General features: G+C 35.4%; 1 protein-coding gene across 4 annotated transcripts in view; it reads left to right on the forward strand.

Annotated features, from left to right (window-relative positions):
- Positions 1-24,205, forward strand: part of PCDH9 (protocadherin 9) — an 862,890-nt gene that overhangs the window by 807,213 nt on the left and 31,472 nt on the right. The window lies entirely within an intron of this gene.

Here is a 24,205-nt window from a genome sequence, read left to right on the forward strand (position 1 = left end):
GTTGAATTAAAATGTTAGGCAGCTAAAATATAGATAATTTTAGGATGAAACTACGAAATTATATCACTCGATGTCAACTGTACTTTTTAAAAGTTCTATTTTACTTCTATGATATTCCTTAGGCTTAATTATAATTGAAAGTAGCCAAAAAGAACCCCAATAAGCCAATATAGTGTGAAATCACCATTAATGACTCACCTTTGCTTGAAATTTGGAAATATTTTTATACGACTTCAGAGAAAAAAATACTGCTTACTAGACAGCAGTGGTGATGGAAGCTTTGTGAAAAAATCAATTGGTAGCATTTAAACTGAAAATGAATGTAACATCTTGTTAACATTTTAGGGACATCTATAAATCACTTTGGGAAAGGTCATTTATCCTGTATTAAAAACAGTACAGACAAACAAATAAATAAACTTGCTGAAACTAATGCTTTCATGGTTAGGTTGGAGATGGAATTAAAAAATACACTTATTTTTAGAAGAGATTTGCTCTCTTATTCTCTTTCATAATCAATTTTTATACTGAGGTTGAAATCCAGTTACCAACTGTTTTTGCAAAAGTTTATAAAAATAGATTCAATACTAATAAACATTTCTTAAAAAATGCACATTCTGAAGAAAGTTTTTCATATGCATTCATTACTGTTTTAAAAATGATAGTTTTTAATTGTCCAGTATAGAAAAGTGAATTTAGCTATTTCTAAATCATTCTTAAATTTACGATGAAACTTTTTCCATTGTGGAAGCTATGAAGTGTTTGTATGTATATATCAATATAATAAGATTTTTTCCTTATTTTTATGTATCAACATCTATATAAAATTTACTAAATTAGTTCTAACATTTAAGTAGTTTATTTTTAGAGAAAGGGTAATAAAAATGCAGTAAATAATTAAAATAGTACCATACAGAAATAAAAATGATATTGTTTTTAACATTTGATAAAACTGATATTTTCCTTTAATTAGTAGTTTTGTTTAAATTAAAGTTATTAATAATTTACAACATATTGGATCAAAGAACAGATAAAATTATGTAAAAGTAGTATTCTATAATTTTAAACCTACACTGAATTTTGGTAAGCAATTTAATTATATTATTTGCATTGCATCAAATCTTACTTTTAATTAGAATTACAATTTATGTTGCATTGCTCAGAGTATATTACTGATTAACATTTTTATGCTAGTTATAGAAGTAATACACTTATTCCATTTACTATGATAACAAAATTAAAAATCTTGTGCACTTTCTGCATTAATAAATTTACCCTAAAGTGTATATAACATAGATTATATTTGAAAGATATTTTTGTGCCATTGTCCAAAAAAGCTGTATGCCTCATGCAGAAGTTGCTTATAGCTACCTAAATTTTGTTTTTTTTGTTGTAGAGAAATTGTGAAAACAGGTAAATAGGTCTTAATCAAAGCACATCCTTGGTGATCCAATAAACACTGATCATCAGATAATTGCTATTCTTCATGATTTTATGATGTAAGAAATAGACATCTGAAAGGAATTAATTATTTTAGATTGAATCTTTGTATCCAGTTTAACAACTAGAAATTTCAACACAGGTGCTTAAATATATAAGCATGTTTGTGATCTACCTTCTTTAGGAAGAGTCTCAGGATGATTATAGAGAATTAAAAATCCTGCTAGTTTGAATGAATAAAACAATTAATTTATAAATTGTTTCATTCATTTTGGCATCTGTGGCTAATCTCTGTTAAGAGTAGACAATGTACTCCCTACCTTCACAGGGAAAATATATGGTTTTCCCAACAGCATACCTTTCAAGCATACCAGAAGAAATTATCTGGTTCAGAAAAGTTGATTTCACCTATCTCCTTAAACCTTTTGCTTTACTGTTTGTATGTTGGAGTTTTCTCCACTGATAGAAATACTATCCACACTTCTCTTTACCCCTCAGAATTTTGTCCAGTCACCAAGGCCCATTTTGATGCAACCTTCTTTATGACAGGGGAGGACTTATAAATTTATTTCTATCTCTTAATTCCTCTGAAACCTTGATTATATTTTGCCTAGTCATGCCTTGTGTTTCTCTTTTGTGAAGCTTAAAGTTCCATAGTGGCAGGGAATATAATTTACTCATCTTTCTAATTATTTTTTTTTCTGCGCACTTGAATGGAGGAGTGGAAAAGTGAACTTTAGAGTTCATTGCCAGGGTTACTTTCCAGGTCTACAATGTACTAACACTATGACCTTGAGCAAATTACCCAATAGCTGTGTATCAGTCTCCAGGGGTGTATATTGTATATAAGACAGATAGTACTGTCTTCATAGGAATGTTATGATAATTAAATAAGAAATTTAACTTATGTAAAGAGCTTTATCTCACCTAGTAGGTGCTTAGCATATATTTGTTCAGTATGTAAATAATTTGGTTCACTATGACTGTCAGGCTTCAGTCTGGAACTGTCAGTTCTTGGCGCGCTTATGGCCAAAGAATGACCAGAAAAGGCAAAGTTAGGCAAACACGAAAATTAGGTTTATTGAGGAAAGATAGGATTATAGGGCAAGAGCAAGATATAGGTTTACAGAGCATGGTACGTACACCACAGAGGACAACCGGACCCACTGTCACAGTAGTGCAAGCAAAAGGAAGGGCAAAGAGAGAGAGAGCGAGCTTGGCTATGGTCTGTGTCTTATTTTATAGTGCCTCCATAGGGACCTCCCTCATGGTTCAGAGGTCACCATGGAACCACTTTGATTGGACAGTTGTGAGTCACATGACCTGAGCCTAACTATGCTTATGGGTTCTAGGTCACTTTCCAGACTTTATGGTACCCATGTGGCTTGGTCCTTGGGCTAGAGAGTCCTCTGCATTCTTTTGCAGCTGGCAGCCAAGTTCTGATAGCCAGATTCATAGGCCATTCCCTCCTTCAGAATTAGGGTTGGGTAGGACCAAGATGGGGGCAACAAAACCAAGTCTCGTTCTGGGGGACCCGGAATCCCTCATTATCTACCTAACATGACCACAAGCTCTCCTTTTACCTTTAAGAAATAGTCATTAATTTATGCAAACTGGACCTGATGTAAATGTGGTGATCCCAATGTATCCTCTTTGCTTTTGCACTTTGTCTCACTAGCTTTTGTGAAGAAATTTCTTTATCATTGTTGATATAATGATAGATGTTAAAACTCATTTTTTTGGAGTGAAAAACACTGACACAAAAAAAGAAAATCTTCGTGGGAAGGACAAATTAAGACCATTATAATTGTAGAAAGAGAGGTACAAACCTGAATAAAGGGTATATAGAAGAAATTTGAGGAAATCATATTTTGGTTCATCAAAGATAAGAGTTGGAAAAGGAAGTATATTGTAGAAATTGATGACTTTGTCAAATACCTAAAAAGACAGATTCATTTAACAGAGTGGTTTTCAAACTAACTCTTAAAATACAAGGCTTCCATGAAGGTGCTTTAGGGATTCTGCAAAAGTTTAATTGGCATTTCAGTTTTAAATGGTTTATATGGTTTTAAGGCTATAGTTTGAAAAATACCCCATTAAAACATATTGTATTTTAAAGTCATTTAATGCATGAAAGCTCTCCAATAATTTAACTTTCATTCTGATTTTCATTACTGAATGTTTAATTTTTAATGCGTAGAATATATTTATTCTAATAAAATCTCACTTTAGTTATAATTTATGTTGTTTTTCACATAATTTCATTTATTTCATCTATTTAATTTAATAAATTATTTGTTACTACTTAAAAATACTTTGAATATATTTGGTTTGAGAATAAGTTGGGGTAGATACCCAAAAGGAAATATTATTATTCAGACAGGACATCATTTTGGAGTCTATGTTTCCACTGAAGTTTTGTCCTGAGAATAGTTGAGAAGGTATATTCAATTCTTGTTTGTTTGTTACAGTAATTATGTTCTATAAAATCACTATGAACACTGAATTAGCCAATACTGATTCATTACTCCTTGGGGAAATACAAGGTTAAGTTCCTATGAGCCTGCGGTAACAATATTTTCATCAGACAATCAATACATAACCTTGTTTTATGTGTGTTTCTGTTTAAAGACACCTTATTTAATATATACTGTTGGTTCATTAACATTGAACTCAATGGCCAACAGTACCATAACTCATGCCTGAACTAAGCTGATCTTACACGTACATTTTTTCCATAAGGCGCATTGCAGCCCTCTCGTTCTCAAGAATGCTAGACAACAATTCAGCGCTAGACTTGGGGGCTATTGTAACAAAATCACCATCAAAAAGCACAAAAATTCAAAAAATGAGGCACTAGACAGTGAAAGGATATTTTTTCTTTTAAACAGAATAAGGACTGAAATAAAATGGCAGAAATTTGCTTTGTTGAACTTCAGTTGATAACATGAGTATCAGGTGACTCAAATTTCCTGAACGTGTACATGCAGGAATAGTTATTGTTTTTTAGTGACAAATACATTTTAAAAAGTTGGAGAATTTGCAAATACAGAAACTTCGAATAAGGAGGATCAAGTGCACTTCCTAATCAAGCCAGAGGATTAAAAAGTGGTATCCATGGGGCATAAGGCTATTACTAAGGTGAGAAACCACATTTGCGCAGTTAGGCAATGACACATCTTGAAATATACTGTTAGACTGAATTGTGAAAATTTACCTTCAGCTTATACTCTCACCTTGTCACTCCAGGGTGACCCATGGACAGACGACGTTAACATCATTTAAGTGATTGTTAGAAATGCAGACTCCCAGACCCGATTCCACCACACTTACTGAATCAGAATATGCATTTTTAGTGATTTTGTATGTGTAATAAGGTTTAAGCCTTATGAGTCATGGAATATAGTGCAGTAATCTCTAATTGGTAAAATGGTGATAATAATGCCTGCTTTGTCTGTCCAGGCAAAAATTGAATGAGGCCAGTTTATATGAAAATTCTAGGTATGCTCTTACACACCATAAAAATGTACAGAGGGAAGCAGTGGGCCCTTATAGTGGTGAAAAGAGGGAGGGGTGTTTTTATTACATAGATTAATCAACCTAGTCAAAATGAAAGACTTTCCACTTTTCATCTTATTTTATGAATATAAATTTCTTAAAATCCATTTTTCAACAGCTGCATTATTTTCCATTCCTTTTTTTTTCTTATGTCTATCCCCATTCTAAAGTGTCACTTTCTATTACCTATTTCGATTACATTAAAAAGAAGAAGAAGTGTGTCAATTTGCTTTCCCAAGAATAAGCTTTGCAACTGATAGAGAAATTATATTTTAAAAATACCGCTCCCAAGATCTTTGGGGCTATAATTCTTCTTATTAAAAGCAAAACAAGCAAACGAAAAACAACTCACCTTTATCCGAAAAGCAAGACATGACCATGGTAGAATTTCTTTACTGGATTGCTATGGTGTTAAATACCATTATATTTTATTTCTGCTTTTTGAAAATGATAGAAAAAATATATCTCTTTAAATATGTCAAAGAGAATGCCAACTAGAGGATAAAGTTCCCCAGAAAATCAGAGAGAAAATGATATTTAATCCTATATATTCCAACTTTCTTCGAGTAAATTTAAAAAAAGAAAACCCTCTCTAACCAAGTTCCTAATGCATGCATGTGATTATGAATACAGTGATAAAGAGAAGTACAAAGGGAAAGGTGTATTGCTGCCCTTAAAATATTGTCAAAGCACTCAAAAGCAAATTTTTGTTTCCATATCAACGTGGCGCTCTTATGTGCTGCTAGATTCTAACAAGAGGCTTTTCCTTCTTGCCAGTTGTTTCCATTCATAATATTTAGCCACCTAGTGACTGATTTGTGCCAGGTGGAATTTTTCCAAGCATGCAATATTTACAATTCTCTATTTACTAGTTCCTGGAGACAGTCAGATAAAAATACAGCAGCAAATAGTTTTATTTCCAGATAGAAGAGTATACATAAGTATCTGAGACTCAAATTCAGCCAGATCCCAGAAATGCATTGTTTCGTCTACAGAAAACTTTTTTATGATATTTACAAAGATGAAAAATAAACATTGTGTTAAGTAAGCATAGAAAAATTGAATTTACTTTAGATTATGAGATAAAAATTTCACAGATTATTAGTTATAGAGATGAAGGTGTCACTAAAAACTAAAAGGCACACAGAATAGATAGTAAAATGTATATAAAATTTGCCTTATGAGCACCAATAGACTTCCAAGAATTAATATATTATGTCAAAAATATGATTTGAATGAAAAGTGATACTTAAACACAATGTTAACAATATCCTTATCTTGTTCTATTTTCGATACCCACAGATACACTGTGGGAAGTTTTTGGTCTAAGTTGATGTATGAATTATCTACCTCCCACTAGCAATGGGCATCTCTTAAATTCTACTTTTTAAGTATGCTCTTGAAGTTTAAGCATTAATATCTTGTATTTTTCAACCTCTTCATGCCTACAAGGTTTTATAACACTATTGATTTCAGTGACAGTGAATCATTATGTTTTTTGAGGACCACTCGCTTTCTACCAGTATGTAAGTGCAACTGCTGGAAAAATGTATTTTAAGGAAACCATACTTAGATCACAAGAAAAATCAAAAGAGGGGAAGGTAAAGGAAAGGATTTCATTGAATCTCCAATCAATAGTAGTTGACCTCATCCAGCATTTAATTGATTGGCTCTTCAAATCTGTAAAATGGAGGATTACCTTCCCTGGTTAGAGAGGCTGTTTTACAGCCACCATGTACATTTGTATTGATCGTGACTGCATTAGGGCATGGTTATCCTTTAATGGATAGAACAGAATGGAAGAATTCATTTAAGGGTTACGATGGGCTGTGATCCCACTGTAAGTTGCCAGATGTTTGTGACAATCAGTGCCAACTAGCAGTTTTATTTTGGAATTGCGACTTCCTGGAAATACTTTCAGCTATTGTTTATAAAACACATTAGACAGGTGACAAAATAAGTTATTATTAGGTACTGAATGTTTGTGTTTTCTCAGAATTCATATGTTGAAGCCTTAAACCTCAGTGTGGCTGCATTTGGAGATAGGGTCCCTAAGGAATTATTTAAGGTTAAATGAGTGCATAAGCATGGGGTAGTGAATCCAGTAGGATTAGTGTCCTTATAAGAAGACACACCAAAGAGCTCACTCACTCTGCCTCTCTATTTGAGCACAAAATAGAGTTCCTATGAATGTGCAGGAGATGGTGGCCACCTACAAGCCATAAGAGGTCTCAGAATGAAACTTACCCTGCTGGCATCTTGATCTTGGACTTCCTCAAAAACTGTGAGAAATTTCTTTTGTTTAACCACTCACTCTGAGGTATTTTGTTATGACAGTCCAAGCAGATTAAAACAGTTATATAGGGGTATATAAAACAACAAAAGCATGCAAAGACACAGATAATGTCAAAGAAATTTCTGAATTCGATTATTCACAAAAAGGGGGAAAAAGAGGTATCTTTGGTTGGAATGTTCATTAATTTGTGATTAAAATGAATAAGCTCTTTTGAGAATCTTTCATTGTAGGACACTGATAACAATTTAGAGGGAAAAGATAACAGCATAAGAAAGGAATGTATAAAGTGAAGCTATTTTATTTTTTCATTTTATTGTGATGATGACATGTAGTGGGCCAACATTGAGAAGATATAGCTTGGATACTGACAGCTACTTTTTTGCTTTATGATCTTGGACATGTCAGTTAATCTCTTTAAAAGGCAGTTTCTTCCTGTGTAAAATCTACATAATAATACCTGATATGGATATTGTGAAAATTAATTGAGGTAATATGAACTAACTTAGCTCGGTGCTTGGTAAAGAATAATCATTCAAAAATATTTGAAGATTTGAAATGCTGTCCTCATGTTCTATTACTTCATAAATACTGACCTGGTGAAAGAAACTATTATATTTTTTCTTTAAAATATAAATAACTATAAATCAAATCTTTCTCCTTTTCCACATGACCTACTTTAGATATATAGCAAACTAATTTTTTAGAAAGAATATAGTAGCCTGATGACTGGTGCTTTTAGTATTATAAACAGTAGGAGACTTCTGGCATAAAAAATATAAAATGGGGCAAATTGTCTTTCCATTATTAGCACCTATCATGATCCCATTAACTTCTAGTACTCTTTAAGTGAACTTGCGCAAGATACACCTAGCCAGGCTGTGCTCATATGCCAAAAGTTAGAAGGATAATTTTGATCATTAAATTATGGGATTGTAGAGTGTATTAAATGAAAGAATACACATAAAGTATTTAGGGTGGTGCCTGGCATGGTGTAAGTTCTTAACAAATGATTATTTGTTAAGATATTATTGATAAAGTTATTAATTTTATCATTAATATACACTTTATCATATGGAATACACAGTTCATCTTTTTTGTTATGTCCAGTTATTCTTATATTTTTAGGACCTATATATATGAGAAAATATGAGCAATGGTATTTCATAACAAGGCAAATCATATTTTGGCCTATAAAAATTTCCTAAATCTATCAAGTAGCATAGACATTCTCAATGATCCTGTGATTAAAGTGAAATGGAAGCCATAGTAGAGTTGCAGAGAGAGAATGCCATCCTCTGACAGAACTATTGAGAGATTATGATTCTGTTTGTAGCAAAGATGGAGAAAACAAGAAGCAGGAAGACAATTTAGGAAGGTTATTGCAATAATCCAAACAGGAAATGATGGCTATTTGGACCAGGGCGCTAGGAGTGAAAGTGATGAGAAGTGTCAGATTTTAGATTTTTTGTGAAGCTCCACACAATATGATTGTTCATGAAATTTGGAGTGGAGTAAAAGATAGTCATATAACTACAAGGTTTTCTTTCTTTTTTTTTTTTTTTTGTCTAGAGATATCAGGAGAAATGCTTTCTCATGAACTGAGATCCAGAGAAGAAAAAACTGAGACTAGATGAGATTAGCTGTGCAGTGAATGTACTAAAAGACAAAAGGTCTGAGGACTACGGACTGAGCCCTATAATGCTCCAGTGCTTAGCAGTTGTAACAAGGAAATGTGAGGAGTGGGCGGTGATGTCACAGAACTCCAAAGGAGTATTTTCTCTGAGTCAAATGAAAAAAAGTATAGTATTTCAAGAAGGAATAAGGGATCAACTGTGTCTAGTGCTGTGATATAGAGAGATGGAATTACCTGAACATTTCCAGCTTATCTGGTAGCAAAATAATGTTGCTTTTAATAAACACTGAAGAGTCAGAAAGAAGAGTTTGGGGGCAGAAGCTAATGATTGTCCTTTATAAAAAGTTCCATTCGTGGTATTGGTGAGACATCAAGTCAGATATATTTTTGACTTGAAATGTGAGACTGGAGGTCAGAGCTAGGTCCGGACTGGAAGTGTTAGATTGGGTGTCACACGAATAGAGATTATGTGGAAGCTGTGGGATTAGATAATATCAATGTGCATGTAGAGGGGGAAATGATCAATGAAGGGATCTGGGAAATGCCAAATATTTCAGGATAGGATAAAGACCGATTTTAAAAAGTGGAGGCAGGAGGAACAGTGAGCACGATATGAAGAAAAACAGAAACGTATAATATTTTTAAAGTCAAAAATTTCTTTTGACTATACACATCAGCATTTAGTAAGGAAAGATGGTTCCCTAGCAGCAACCCTTCCAACTTTGTAAGACATGCAGCTTTGATGGGCTCTATTCTCTCAGCTGTGACTGGTTGTCTAACATTTTTCTTTTTCTGTCTCTTCTGTTCATCCCACTGGCAATTTTTTCATTACTTACTAAGCCAGGGAAAGGTAGCATTGCTGTTGTTGGGGACTGTCTTCAATGCTGTCTCCTGTTGCTCCAAAAGCCACTGGGACTCTCATCAGCTGCAGTTGAAGATGCTGGCACTTGGTACCTCTGGCACATCAGATGCTAGGAGCCCTGCCAGGACTGCAGGCTCTGCTGCTGTGCAGAGAGCTCTGGATGTGCCAAAGCTATGACATGTTAATATTTTCAGTCTTCTCCAAAGCACAATGCCACATGCTGATATAAAGTGGGAGGAAACCCTCTTTTACCTTCTATATATCGGTTATAATCTTTTCCACTTTGGGTCCCAAATATCTAACAGCAGTAAACTGTCATGGAGGAGTTAATGGGAACTGAAATAGAAAATAAAAAAAAAAAAAAATGAAAAGCACAGACTTATGTTTTAAATCATCTCTTTCCCTGCAACAATCAAGGCATGCATTCATGAATTCATTTATTCAACAAATTTTATTGAGAGCCTAGTATGTGCCAGCCTCCGTCCTCCAGCAAACACTGCCCGGTGGTTGCCAGATGATGAGATGCTTTCCTCACTCAGCCAGTCTCACCCCAGTAGGCCTCTGGACCCTTGCTTGTCAAACTCACCGTTCTTTAGAACTGGGCCACTGCGGCTTCTGACTGAGGACATCTGTCATGAGCCCAGGAATCTATTTTCTAGATAGTTCTACTGTGCAGATAAGTTTGATGACTATCTTTGGCATCTCATTTATATCTGATCATATGTGTACATACAGCTTAAATCTCAGGCTGAAACCCCTACAACACAAGGCAAGAGAAAGCTTACAAGTAGGATAAGAAGTATGAGTACTGCGGAAAGGAAGAAGAACATGGCTTTTAGGAAATAAAATGGTTGGTGTTGAGGACCTTGAAAAAAATAATTTCAGTTAGGGAGCGATACTGATCATATGGATTTAAAGGGTGACGTGGAAGTAGAACCTATCAGGGATTCAGCTGATGATCATTAGAGAAACATGGTGGCAAAAAAAGCGGGGTGCGGGGGGTGGGGGTAAATTGTAACAACCTAAGCACTTGAGAAATACAGCAATAAAGTTAGGGAAAAGTGTTATTTTGTTGTCGTTGTTGTTAAATTTTATTTTATTTTTTTGTTTGTTTTTAATAGGGGACCGTTATTGAACTCTTCTACAGTAGAAGGAGCCTGCAGATGGGGAAATTGAATAGAAATGTGTCTGTATGGTGGCAGGGTTGGAGGTGAGGGGTGACAATTTATAGATCGAGACCCACTGGTGTGCTGTAAGCTAGCAAGATGCCAGGAATGTGACAAAAAAGGGCTTAAAAGAAAATAGGCAACAGATTAGGGATAACACAGAAGATAGGTTCGTTCTCTTAGAGCCTAATTGAGAAAAGGAATGAGTGTAAAGGAGAAAAGATAAAGATAAAAGATTCAGTATTCTCAGTTAAATACCAGGTGGTGCCATTTGCCAGGAATGAACGAAATGCCCGGGCATGAACTGAGACCCAAGGAAAAGCTACCGTGTTGAATTGTCCCGTGAGTCAATAGGCCATGATTAAAGGAATTATGGAACAACAGTTCTGGGGGAGTTGAGGTTGAACAGCACGTATTTTTAGAAGAGCCTGTCACTTCCAGTTTCTGAGTTGCTCCAGCAATAGCTGGCAGCTCAAGAGAGAAGTAAAGAACGCAGTTGTGAGGCTTTTGCAGGGAGAATTAGCCAGGTGGGCACGGCAGAAGGTCAGTGGAGCTAGGCCTTCTAAGGTCCTTGCAGGGACATCTCAAACGGCTGATCATGGGGTAAAAGCTGGGCAGGAGGACAGGTGATGCCGGAGAGGGGTCAGTGAACCAGGGACTAGGAAGTGACTGATGTACTGTAGGTCTCAATTAGGATAAAGAATTTGTTCAGTAGGCACAAGGAAGAAGACATGATATGTTTTGTTTGTAGATAATTTCAGAAGTTTTTGGGGAGTAGTGCAGTTCTGAGTGATATGATCATTTCCTGTTCTGACATTTGTTTTGGTTCCTAATTTGCAGTCCCCATCATAGCCTAAGTCCTGAAACATTTATACATTTTTAAGTACACTGAATAATAAGAGAATTGTAACTGTTAAAGTTATTTTTTTCTATCTAAACCTATGGTCACCAACCCCTGGACCGCAGCCCCCGCCCCCTGAACCTGAGTCGGTGGAAAAATTGTCTTCCATGAAACGACTTAGGAAATGAGGAGGGTGGGGTGAGGGTGCACACAGCAGGAGGTGAGTGCCCAGGGAGCTAGCCAAGCTTCTTCTGTATTTACAGCCACTCCCCATCCCTTGCATCACCACCTGAGCTCTGGAAAAATTGTCTTCCATGAAACCAGTTCCTGGTTCCAAAAAGGTTGGGGACTGCTGCTCTAAACAAAATGACTCACTAAAACTATTAAAATGCAAGACGTAAATGCAATATACTAGTGCAGTCTATTTGTGTATTACATATGTTCAGAAACATGAATACATTAAAATGCACTTGGTATGCAATTGAGCCAGAGCTTTAATATATTTTTCTTTGGAGACATTCTTAAATTTTCCATGCCAGGTACATTTTATATCAGTGTATAAAATTTATACAGTAGCTGTAACTTATAATTGTAGTATATAGTACATATTTGGTTATAAAAATGCGTTCTTTTGACAGAAAACCCCTCAGGGGCAGAAAGAGTTAATACAATCCTATAATCCTAAATTAAATGCAATGCAGTGATTTTATTTGTTGGAAAATTATCATTTGTATTTCCACTATTGTTGGCTTTTTTTCCCTGAGTATTTCTGACTCATATGCACTTATTTAGAATGAATAAAAATATTTCTTAGAGTGTTTGTGATTTATACATCTTTGGAGCTCTGAGGGGCCCTTGGCATTCATCCAGGTTTATTCTTCATTTTAAGGATGTGTGAAGCCACAGCAGCTCAGGTTACCTGACACATATGCAGATCAGAAAGGAGCTAGGATAGCAAGAACCCCTAGTCAGGGCTTTCTGGATGCTGCAGATCATGCCCTCTATCTCATTAATGAAGGGATTTTAGAAATATACCTCCGCATTCCTTTATTTCCATAAATAAATACCCTTCTAGAAACCCAGGCTGCTTCACCCACCATGGGCCATCATATGGAGCATTGCTGTATGTAGCTTTGTGATGGATGGGTTTACATGGTCATGTCCAACCTGGTATTGTTTCAGGGGGTTTTACCTTTCACAAAATGAGCCTCTTCGCCTAGCTATCAATACTGAAAGGATAAATGCCAAACTTTATCCTGAAAGCTTATTTCAACAACCGTATTTTCTAAGCTCACTCCATGTGCACACACACAGTGCATACAGTAGGGATGTTTCTGCATGCACACAAATTCCTAGTCAACAAGGAGTGTTGTAGTGGTAGTGTGCTCATCATGAAGATAACCAAAGATGAGTGATGACAAGGGCCTTGCTTAATAATTTTTGCTGTTTGGAGTGTTTGAGAGCAATCAAGAGATACTTGCTGTTTTGTTCCTACTTCAAGGAAAGGAAAATACTCCGTATTAATTAAATTCATTTGGCTTGGTAGCGTAAGTGTGACAAACATAGATGTGCCAAACTGCCTGAAAATAATTTGGGTCATCAGCAAATCACTGCGCCTGCCAGTTTGCAGACAATTCCTAGTCTTTGTGGTCTGTCACATCTCTTTTCCATTAGCTATTTACCATCTGACCAGTGAAAGAATACACTAATTTGTTTCTTGAAAAAAGATATTCTGTTTTATTGACAGCTTTTTCCCTATACACTTATTGTTCTGTGGTGCACAAGCCAATGCCTTTGCAAATTGCCCACTGGGATCTTTCCGCCAAACAGGGAATTTTATAGTAAAAGAGATGGAAATTATTTTTTAAAGTCTGCCTGTTCTGTTTTGTCCTGATGAAATGACAGTTGTTTTGAAATGAGCTCATACTCAGAGTATGCTTCAAGACACCTGAAGGAGTATTTATGAGGGTGGACATAGCACATTTCTGTGGATCGGACAGCAGGCAGGTTTCTTGTTCTGTGAATGAAGTCCAAATCAGTGTTATGCTCCTTGGTTTACAGGAAATCCAGGGTAAACCTTTTATTTACAAACAGGGAATATTTGCCAAGATGGAATAAAAAAGCAACTGATTAATCAGCATGCAGCCCTCATCTTGAAGGGCCTCATTGCCCGGCCCTTTTGAACGTTCAGGAGATTGGCCTTGCATAAGAGGGATGTAGTGTGGAAATGCCTTTGATAGCTCAGTGATTGAATCTATCATGCTTTGGAAAGGGACAGGACTTGGTTTAAACAACCCTGCCTGATAGAACACAGAGTGTGCATGGCTGGAAAAAAAAATTACCTCATTATAGCTCAGTGCTGTTGCCCTTTGGAGTAAAATGAGAGAAAAGCTTGCTCTGGTACTTCTGCTGATAAAATTCACTTTCTGGAACACAACCAAATCCCAGCATATATCATCCGAAAGAAATAAAGCAGTCAAAAAATTGTATTCCTAAATAGGCCTGGAACATCTTGGCAACTGCTAAAGCAACACAAAATAAGGAACAGTGCCCTACTAGCTCGACCCTTAAATTATGCAGCTGTTCATTACCCGAATTATACATCTCAGGCTGCCCTTTGGAAAAAGGCATGGAGCACAGAGCTGGAACAATCCCTGAATTATAGTACAATAAGAAAGACTTCCTAAAGTGTCACATGCTTGTAGTAGAAGATAAGAAAGGCCAGCTTAAGTTCTTGGCATTTTAAAGAAGGCAATCAAGAAAGCCTTTGAATTCCTTAGTTTTCTTTCTCTGCAATTAATTTGCATTTTTGTGTGAGTTAGACAAAGCATCCCATTCATGTGTCAGCAGTCCTATGTCAGTCTTCTTCTCTGGAGACGTGCATGTGTGTTTTGGTTTAAGCTGCACCATATTTACAGGGGACCCTTAAGAAACATTCATAACAACAGCAGCAGGCCCACGGTATTTAGAGAATTAATAATGAAGATATTTAGTATCTCAAAAATAAAGACATCATAAAAATAATGCCATGATAGAACTAAAGGACAGGACTCTAAAATTAATTTTACCACATGTATTGGATTTTACGTTTCTGCAAAAAGTAAAACATATTGCACTGGTTAGCTTGAGACTTGAGTAACACATTTGGTTTAGCTTGTTGTGGTAAGACTTGCATTCCTTCACTACACTGTATGTACTAGTGATACATCTCCATCTATTTGGTTGTGTTAATATGTGGGTTAAGTTTTGGACCACAATTAAATGTGGTTAAAAATATTTTCTCATCAGTTTATAAGTTTTTGGACACCGTTAATGAGGATACTGGCACTTTCTATCATATTTATTTTACTTAAAGTACAACAAATTAACATTTTACAATTCCTGTTTTGAGGAATACTTTGGAAAATGATTTAAGGCATTTTCCTGCATAAAACAAATATCAAAGATTATGCGTGAGAGGTGAACACTGTATTTGGCAAAATTGAGATGATTGCAAAGTTTATTTTTGTCTCTCCAGTCTAAGCTTTCTGGGCTCATTTACCATCCTCTGTCCCCCTCCAAACCTAGAGTAGTAGACAGTGCCCCTTATCCCCACAACCATGTCCATATTCTAAACCCTGGAACCTGAGAATATGTAACTATGGCAAAGGGATTTTGCTGATGTCATTTATATTACGGGACGTTAAAATGCAGAGATTTTTCTTGGATTACGCAGGTGCACCTAATCTAATCACATTAGCCCTTAAAAGTAGATAAGTTTCTCTGGCTAGAGACAGAAGATACTGGGCAGGTGTCAGAGAGATTCTAGGTGGGAGAAGGTTTGAAGAGGGAAGGGGTAATGTGGGAAAGTGGGAGACCTTAAGATGCTGAGCTTGGCTCCCTGCTGAAAGCCAGCAAGGGAAACAGGGACCCCAGCCTTACAAACACACTGAAGTCGGCCAACAACTTGAATGTGCTTATAGGCAGAATCATCTCCAGAGTCTCTAGAATACCTTAATTTTGGCTGTGCTGCCAATACCTTGATTTTGGCTTTGTGAGACTCTAAGCAGAGGACCCAGGTGAGTCACTCTGTACCCAGACTTTAGACCTGCAGAACAGGGAGATAATAAATGGATGTCGTTAGGCCAATAAATTTGGGGTACAGTAGCAATAAAAAAAATAAGACGTGTCCTCTAGAATTCTTTCAGAAATTCACTCTTCCTGGGACCATCTGCATTTTAACCATTATCCTTACTGATAGAATTAAATACATGTCACCAGCTACAGCAGTTACAGAAACCAGTGAAACTGTTGTGGCTTTGTTGTTGTTGTGCTTGCTTATTTGGAAAGTGAGAATGAAAAGATATCCCTGCTTACCCAAAATAGCATATTAGAAGATTGTAGAGAGTAATACTTAATTAAATGGACTCTGGAGACAGACTGAAAGGGCTTGAACCCTAACTCTATCACTTACTATTGATGTGACCTAGGTCAAGTTACTTAATCTTTCTGTGCCTCAGTTTCTTTATTGGTAAAAGAATAATAGTATCTATCCTATTATGAGGAGTAAATTCATCAATGCATGTGATGTCTGGCATATGGTAAATGCTTTATAAATATGAATTATTTTGATGATTGTTATAGTTAGCTACCTTTATAGTTGTAAAATGCATTTAGTTATTTCATAGGAAGTCTATTTAAATGGGAATTTTCATGTTTTATTAATTTTGTAGTATGTTTAAAAATGTAATAGTTATAGTCTTGGCACATAAAATTTTGAAACACAACTGCTACTTATTCTAAAATTGAAATATGTTCATAAGCAATGTTGAGTCACTCTTGATGTAGGAACTGCTTCACAATATGGATACTTAAAAATCTATATATTCAGGTTAATTTTAATTCCAGTGAGGTAAGACTTAACGGTTTTAATAAAAGTTCTTTTTGGGGGTGGGGGGCGGAAATAACAGTGTCAAGTTTCTCTCTCTTTAAACATATGAAGACAGCATTAAGTGAACTTGTAGTCCCCATCCAGCCCAGAGCAGAAGAGGTTAGACTCCTCTTTTCCATTTTTAGTTTTACTGCGACTTCGGTCTAAGTGAGGTGGACACTTGCCCTGTCATAGCTTGTAGCCCATGCTGCTGCTAGCAAAGCATATGTAAGTACACACTGCAAGTGTGCATATTTACGTCTCCCCTGAGAGCAGTGCAGCCACAGCTCTCCTCCCTTCTGTCCCTGCTGTGCCCTGTCCCTGCCCTCATTCTGGAGATTTACGGCCATCACTATACAAAAGTCCTGTGCCTGTTAGTGCAGAAGTAGTTCTGGCCAACAAGCTTGGTGCAAGTGTACACCTTGTAGCCCAGAACACACATAGATATAAGATGTTTGTTTTCTTTCTGGGTCCCTTGTGCAGCAAAATATATCAAGAGAGTCATTAATTAGGTTGGTGCTTCTCCTGCTTTAATGTGCACAGGAAGTGCCTGTGGGTTTGTTCAAATGCACGTTCAGATTCAGGAGATCTGAGTTGGGGCTGAGATTCAACGTTTGTATTGACCTTTTGGGTGATGCCACTGCTTTGACTCCTTGCCCCACACTTTGCATAGCCACAACTTAGAGCCCCATTTAGACTTTAAGTAATTATTTTCTTGTAATTATCTAGATGGCAAGTCATTGTCATCTATGAGTAAGTAGTAATATGTATGACTATGCAGTCTAATTGTTAAAAAATTTCAAAATACTTGAATTTTACTATAGGAATATAGATTTGGTGTCTGGCTTTTATATAGGAACATCTGAAATCAAGATAGAGATGTCTATGGTCAATAATTTCCCTTGAAATAAAGGAATAAACCCCACAGAGATTTGAGATTTGAACTTTAGTATTGATATATGCAGAAAATCTAGTAACAAAATAATCTCTAGTAATTCAGATGTCGTAGAAGAAAAAAATGCCTGTGTACCTATGAACTACTTGCAGTAAGTTCACTAATCACACAGGTGATCTTGAGCAGGGCAAGGGCAGGGCATTATATAAAGACCTCTTTATATAATGACGGATATAGTAGTACCTGTGCCTAGAATTTTTAGGTAAGAATTAAATGAATTAACTACGGAAATAACTTAGGAGAAAATTGTAGATTAAAGGAATAAACTCTTTTCAAGAAATTTAGCAAGTGTAACATGGCATATACTAGCAGATCCTTATTAAAGAACATCTTTAAGGGAAAGTTTAGCTGTTACTGTTGAGTCTGTGGGCATAACTGAAATATGAAAGAGACTTAAGTTTCACTTGTGATTAAAAATCTAGATCTAGTCATGCCAGTGTTTCATATCATTTAGATTTATTCAAAATCCATTGGTTTGGGGCAGTGAAAATAAGCCACATAGACTAAAAGTGTCAATATGAAAACTATCCCCTCTAGAAAAAAAAAATCAGGTTCTTTCATCTCTCCCAATTCTATATTTCTCCTAGCTAAGAAAATTTGCTAGGATCAAACTAGTTGAAGACTATATTTATATATATATATGTATAAATATATATATATACACACATAAAAGATCCTCAGGACTTTTAAAACATTAGCCACTTCTCACTTTTTGCCAAATGAATTTTGGTTTCACATATAAAGAGATTAATTTGAAATATTTAAAAATAGTATCATATCATCACATTATTTATTTACTTGAATGACTGAATATTTGTAATTACTCTGGAATTTTGAATTGGGGAAAACAATGGGTAAGCTTTGGTTTAAGAAAATTTATTTCTCCTTACATTTTTCCTCAAACACAGTCACAGGGAAGGTGAAGGCGGAAGCTAATGTCAGTAGGTTGCTAAGCCTAAGGAACAATAGATTTTTAAGAGGTGCTGAGGGTATCAGCTTCAAAGAGAATCAAAATCATGTGCCTAGAGAAACAAAAAATGAATAAAGGGCATTTTTGATATGATAGAATAGGTGAAGAAAACCAAAGACTTGAACTAGAAGAGGCCGCAGGTTGCTATAATATTCCATTTTTAAAAAGTGCCTCCAAAGTGTGGGTAGAACTCTTTTTTATTTTGCTCATTCTGATATTTGAATCAACCACAATCTCATGTACAAAAAGATTAAAATTGGAGGAAAAATGAAAGAATGTATTTTGTTTGCCACTTAATGTAAAATAAAGCAATACATAAACTTTGCAACAAAAAATATATATGATTGTGATAGAGTATATTTGCTTAGCAGCTTTATCCTGAATGTCTCCTTGTACTCTACATAGATGATCTCAATAATTTTCAACAAAATATCTGTTATGTAAAGAAGCAGGTAAAAGTATACCTTTTATTAAAAGACGAATTACTGATGCAGCCTCAATGCCAAAGGTTTTTGATCATCTCTAAGACTTAGGTTAAGCAAAGGAGTGTAGTGAGGGTTCTGTAAGGATCATCCTTGTACTCTTTTTGTTCTCATTACTATAGAGAATTGAAGTGAATGCTGTATTTGGTCTGTTTCAGCGTACCTGTGATCATAAAATCTATAACCGTGGCCATGGCGAAAGTGGAAGTTATGTTTTCTCTCTTCTGGTCTAAATATACTTTTAGACATTTTGTATGTGAAAAACTCAAGTGTCTTGAAACTAAAAGATGTGCATGTTTTTGGTGAAGGTTTTCATTAATAATCTCAAATCATATGCTGCCAAGGATCTGCCACTGTTTCAAATTATGGCTATTTGGAGTTCTCATGTTTTTCTGCCAATGTGAAAATTGGTTTTGTGGGATTGTTTATTGCTGCTTCTTTACTCCTTTTTTTTTTTCCCCCTCCACCAAGAGAATACTTTATCTCTGCAGAAGCAATGGAAGCCTAAAAAGATAGAACGTTTTCATGTCAGAAAAATTAAAGTCATAAAGGAGATAGATTTCCAGAATTAAATTAGAATTGAACAAGTCAGTTATGTGTACATCCATCAGCCCAGTGGTCAGGATCTCATTTCCACTGAAGCAAACTTAGCTAGAGGGCAGAAAGAATTTCTAACGCAGACCCTCCACACCACACACACCTTTCACAATAAATTACGCTGAGAAGAGAAAGGACTCACTTGCCATTGAGTATAATGCCTTTGAAAAGATGTTCTTCTATGTAAGAATACTGTTAATTAATTTTACAACTTAATCTGTGTTAAGTATTAAACCAAATATTAAAAACCTTTGGTATAGAACTACTGACTTTATCAGACCCAGGATATAATTTGGATTCTGTTGCTTCCGCTTCTTGCCATATTAAAATTAGTAAAACCTTTCATTTTAACTATTAGTTATCAAAAATATTGAATTAATACCCGCTAGTGATATTCTGTAAATAATGTTTTAAACACTTCGTGTATATATGTCCAAATGCACATGATTCAGTAAGGACTGCTATAATTTTGACATAAGAAAAATAGATTGCAGGGTGACAGAAAAGGAAGGAGAAATAAAGAGTAAAAAATGTATTAGTTGGGCACATACCATGTTCCATGTACTACGCTAGTTGCTTTCATTTGTGTGTTTTAATAAGCTTCACTACAAATTTCATCTCAAATTTTACAGAATTGAAAGCTAAGGTTTTGGCTGCCTAATTAACCTACTGAAGTCACAAGGCTCACATGTAAAATATACAGTTTATCTGGAGCCAGGTCTATCTGAATCCAACGGAGAAGAAAAAAGTACTCCCCAGTTGCAGGCATTTCCTTTTCCCACCTTCATGATATTTACTAATATTATACAACTCTTTGGCCATAGTCTTAATGATACTTTGAGTTCATATCTGCATTTGTTTGTCTCTTTCCATTATGTACCCATTAACCATTACACACTGGTTTTCTTTAGAAGAGGCCACGGTCTAGAAGATGATGGGGGATGAAGTTGGACAATCTATTCTCATAGGATTTTCCTTTCTGTGCTCTACCCAAAGCCAGATCATTGCTACACTGCTTGTACAGCAAACCTTACTTGACACTGAAAATCAGGCCTTCAGAAACTTTGCTTTCAAATACAGTAGAAGCCTCTTGTACTTTATACTAATATTTTATTGGATTATAAAAAGAAAAGTCAAGTTCCTTTTATTTACTGTTAAAATCATGAAAAAAAATGGCAAGAAGAAAGGTTGTAGGGTCAAACCACATTTCATAGTAAGAAATAGACTGACTGCCTATCACTATGGCTATAAGTTTCTGAATCAGAGATCCCTGGGTTTAAATCCTGGCAAGACCACTTATTAACTCAGCTCTTTGTGCAAATTAATATTGTTGACTTTCTATTTCTTCTTGTCAAAATAAGAATTAGAAGGCCCACCTCACAAGGTTATTAAGAATTAAATAAGATAATGCATATCACATACTTGACATGGTGCCTGGTACAGAAATATTCAAAAATGTTTAGCAATTTTTTCGTTCATTTAACTCATTTTATGTAGGTATTGGTTATTACCACTAATGTTATTATCTAAACTAGCTAACAAGCTAGGAAATACATAAATATTAAGTGGATCAAGTATATAAAAAAGGTCAGAGCAGGCTCTGGTGTTAAGAGGAGATAAGTAGGAGATGACAAAATTCTCAAACAGTGACTGAGAAGGAAATAATTAGGATCCAGAAATTTCGTGCTGTAAAGTAAGCAGAAGTGAGTTGTTCATTGGTTAATGGTGACTACCTAGCGCTCTCTTTTGTATGTTCTGCTGGTCTAACAAGTTACAGCAGCCTGAAACAAATAGTAAGGATCTCAGTGTGTGTATTTTATTTAGGCTACTGTGGAAAAACTGAGGGTTTTAATTCCCCCTACATGAATTTCAGTCCTAACTATGTCATGCATTGTTCTATAAAACTTTGGGCAAGACTCTTACTTTCTTTCATCATCTATTAGATAGGTATAAATAAGAATGCCTATTTTGGAAACTCAATATGAAATTAATGACTAGAAATGTGCTATAAAACATAAAATTGTTATTTGGGGTAGTTGCTAGAATGACAGGGTTATCCTTATAGTATATAATTATAGGTTCAAATATGAAAGTCCATGCCATTTTCTGTTCTTCATACAACATAAATGAAAAGAAAATTTTTGTTGTAAGAATAATAAGAGTTTGTGCCTTGAGTCACAAATGTTCCACTAAGTGAACATCCCAAGTAAGTTGTAATGAAAAATTAATAGTAGACTGTGATCTGACAAGAAAACTTTTCTTAACAGTGATGGCACACTTATTATGAGGGTTTGTATTATGTTATCCAGAGCAATAGAACAATATGATGTGGATATCTATCTATGTACCAATCTATCTCCACATAGATTTATTTTAAAGAATTGGCTCACATGATTGTGGAGGCTGTCAAGTCCAAACTCTGTATGGTAGGAGAGCAGGCTAGAGGGATGAGTTGATGTTGCATGCTGAAGGCAGAATTTCCTCTTCTGTTGGGGACCTCCAGCTTTTAATCTCATAAGGACTTCAACTGATGGGATGAGGCCCACCCACATGATGGAGATGATTTGCTTTATTCAAAGGCCACTGATATATCAGCCATGAATAAGAATAAAATCCTGTCATTTTTCAATACCATGGATGAGCCTAGAGGACATTATGCTAAGTGAAATAAGCCAGGCACAGAAAAACAAGTATTACATGTTCTCGCTCATATATGGGGGCTAAAAAAGTTGATATCATGGAGGTAAAGAGTAGAATGGTTGTTAATAGAGTCTAAGAAGGGTAGAGGGAGGGAGAAAATGAAGACAGATTGGTTAATGGGTACAAAAATACAATTTCATAGAAAGAATAAGTTCTAGTATTTGACAGCACAGTAGGGTGATCATAATTACCAATAATTTATTGTATATTTCAAAATAGCTAGAAGAGAAGATTTGGAGTGTTCTCAACACAAACAAATGATAAATGTTTGAGGTGATGGATATTTCAATTACCCTGATTTGATCTTTACACAGTGTATTCGTGTATCAAAATAGCACAGGTACCCCATAAATATGTATAATTATTACATATCAGGAAAACAATACTGATGTAAATGTTAATCCCATCTAAAAAATACCTTCAGAGTAACATTTATGTTTATGTTTGACCAAAATATCTGAGTACCATGGCCTAGGCAAGCTGACATAGAACATTAGCCAATACAGAGTTGCATGCAATTCTTTTTAAGAATTAAATTTAAATCATTCTGTTATTAATTAATGATTGTTACTAATACATACTTCAAGGACCAAGGTAAACATGCTTTAACAAACCTTTTCTTGATGTTTATTCTCATCAACGAAACTCTGCAAAATCTTTTTCTGAAAAAAGCCTATTGTATTTAAGTTTTTTTTTTTTCATTTTAAAACTTGTAAATTTAATACAAAAAAGAGAGACAAAATGAAAAATAAAGATCTTTGTTCATAGTACTCTACAAGGTGTTTCAAAAGTCCCCATACAAAGGAAAAATTTTGTAATGGATATTTTGCAATAAAGGTACATTTAGCTATAATTTCCCATTTTCCCTATGTTGGAACTTTAGGGACACCCTGTATTTTAAAATTTCTATCCAAAGTAATTTTTCTCCTTCACAGAAGTAGCTGGTCCTTGGGGATCCCACTGTTTATTACAAGACAGGAGAAAGAACTTTGCCACAGGACAGCTACTTGAGGCTGTATTGTGCAGAACATGGCACCCCTGCTGGTCTGGCCTTGGTGGGGGGTGCCTAGTTCATCATTTCTACCTCAGTGCTATCCTGGTGTAGCAAAGGGAATTTTAGATTTCTGATGTCTCCTGCAGTTAATGTCTGGGACCAGGTCAAATATAAAATCTCCATCTTGCCTTTGACAACTATTCTGAGACTATTACACTATTCCTGTTCCTGAAAATCTGCACATACTATATACTTATTTCTTTTACCTACAAAAACAATTTCCAACTCTTGGCTTTGTATTTTACTTTGTCTTTTTTATTTTATTATGAATTTGACATGTGCTAGTAAGAAAATCTTCCTTGTAATGGGAATCCTGGATGTTTTCAATTCTATCATAATTAAGAGTCTTTGCGGTTAAATGCCACCTTTAGGTTAAATATAAACCAAGCATCTGTCAGCATCAATGTAAGAGAGCAAATAATGCCATAAATGCTAAGAGAGTAAAACTCAAACTGCATTGAAATGAGCTTGTCATCTCAATGAGCAGTGACAAACACATCCCTGTTTAGCTCTGTAAAAGAGCAGAGTTAATAAGTACATACATTTTCACATATATATATATATATATATATACACACATATATATATGCCTTTCTTTAGAGTTGTGCTAAACATCATTGATTTTCTAATGCACATGGCTCTGGCCCTTTTCTGACTCTTCTTGTCCAAAATGCCATTCCCATGGAACAAATCCCAGGAGCCATCTATCCTGGGGAACTTTCTCTGGCCACCCCTCCCCTGA

Source organism: Eulemur rufifrons, chromosome 4 (assembly GCF_041146395.1).
Source record: "Eulemur rufifrons isolate Redbay chromosome 4, OSU_ERuf_1, whole genome shotgun sequence".
NCBI lineage: Eukaryota > Metazoa > Chordata > Mammalia > Primates > Lemuridae > Eulemur > Eulemur rufifrons.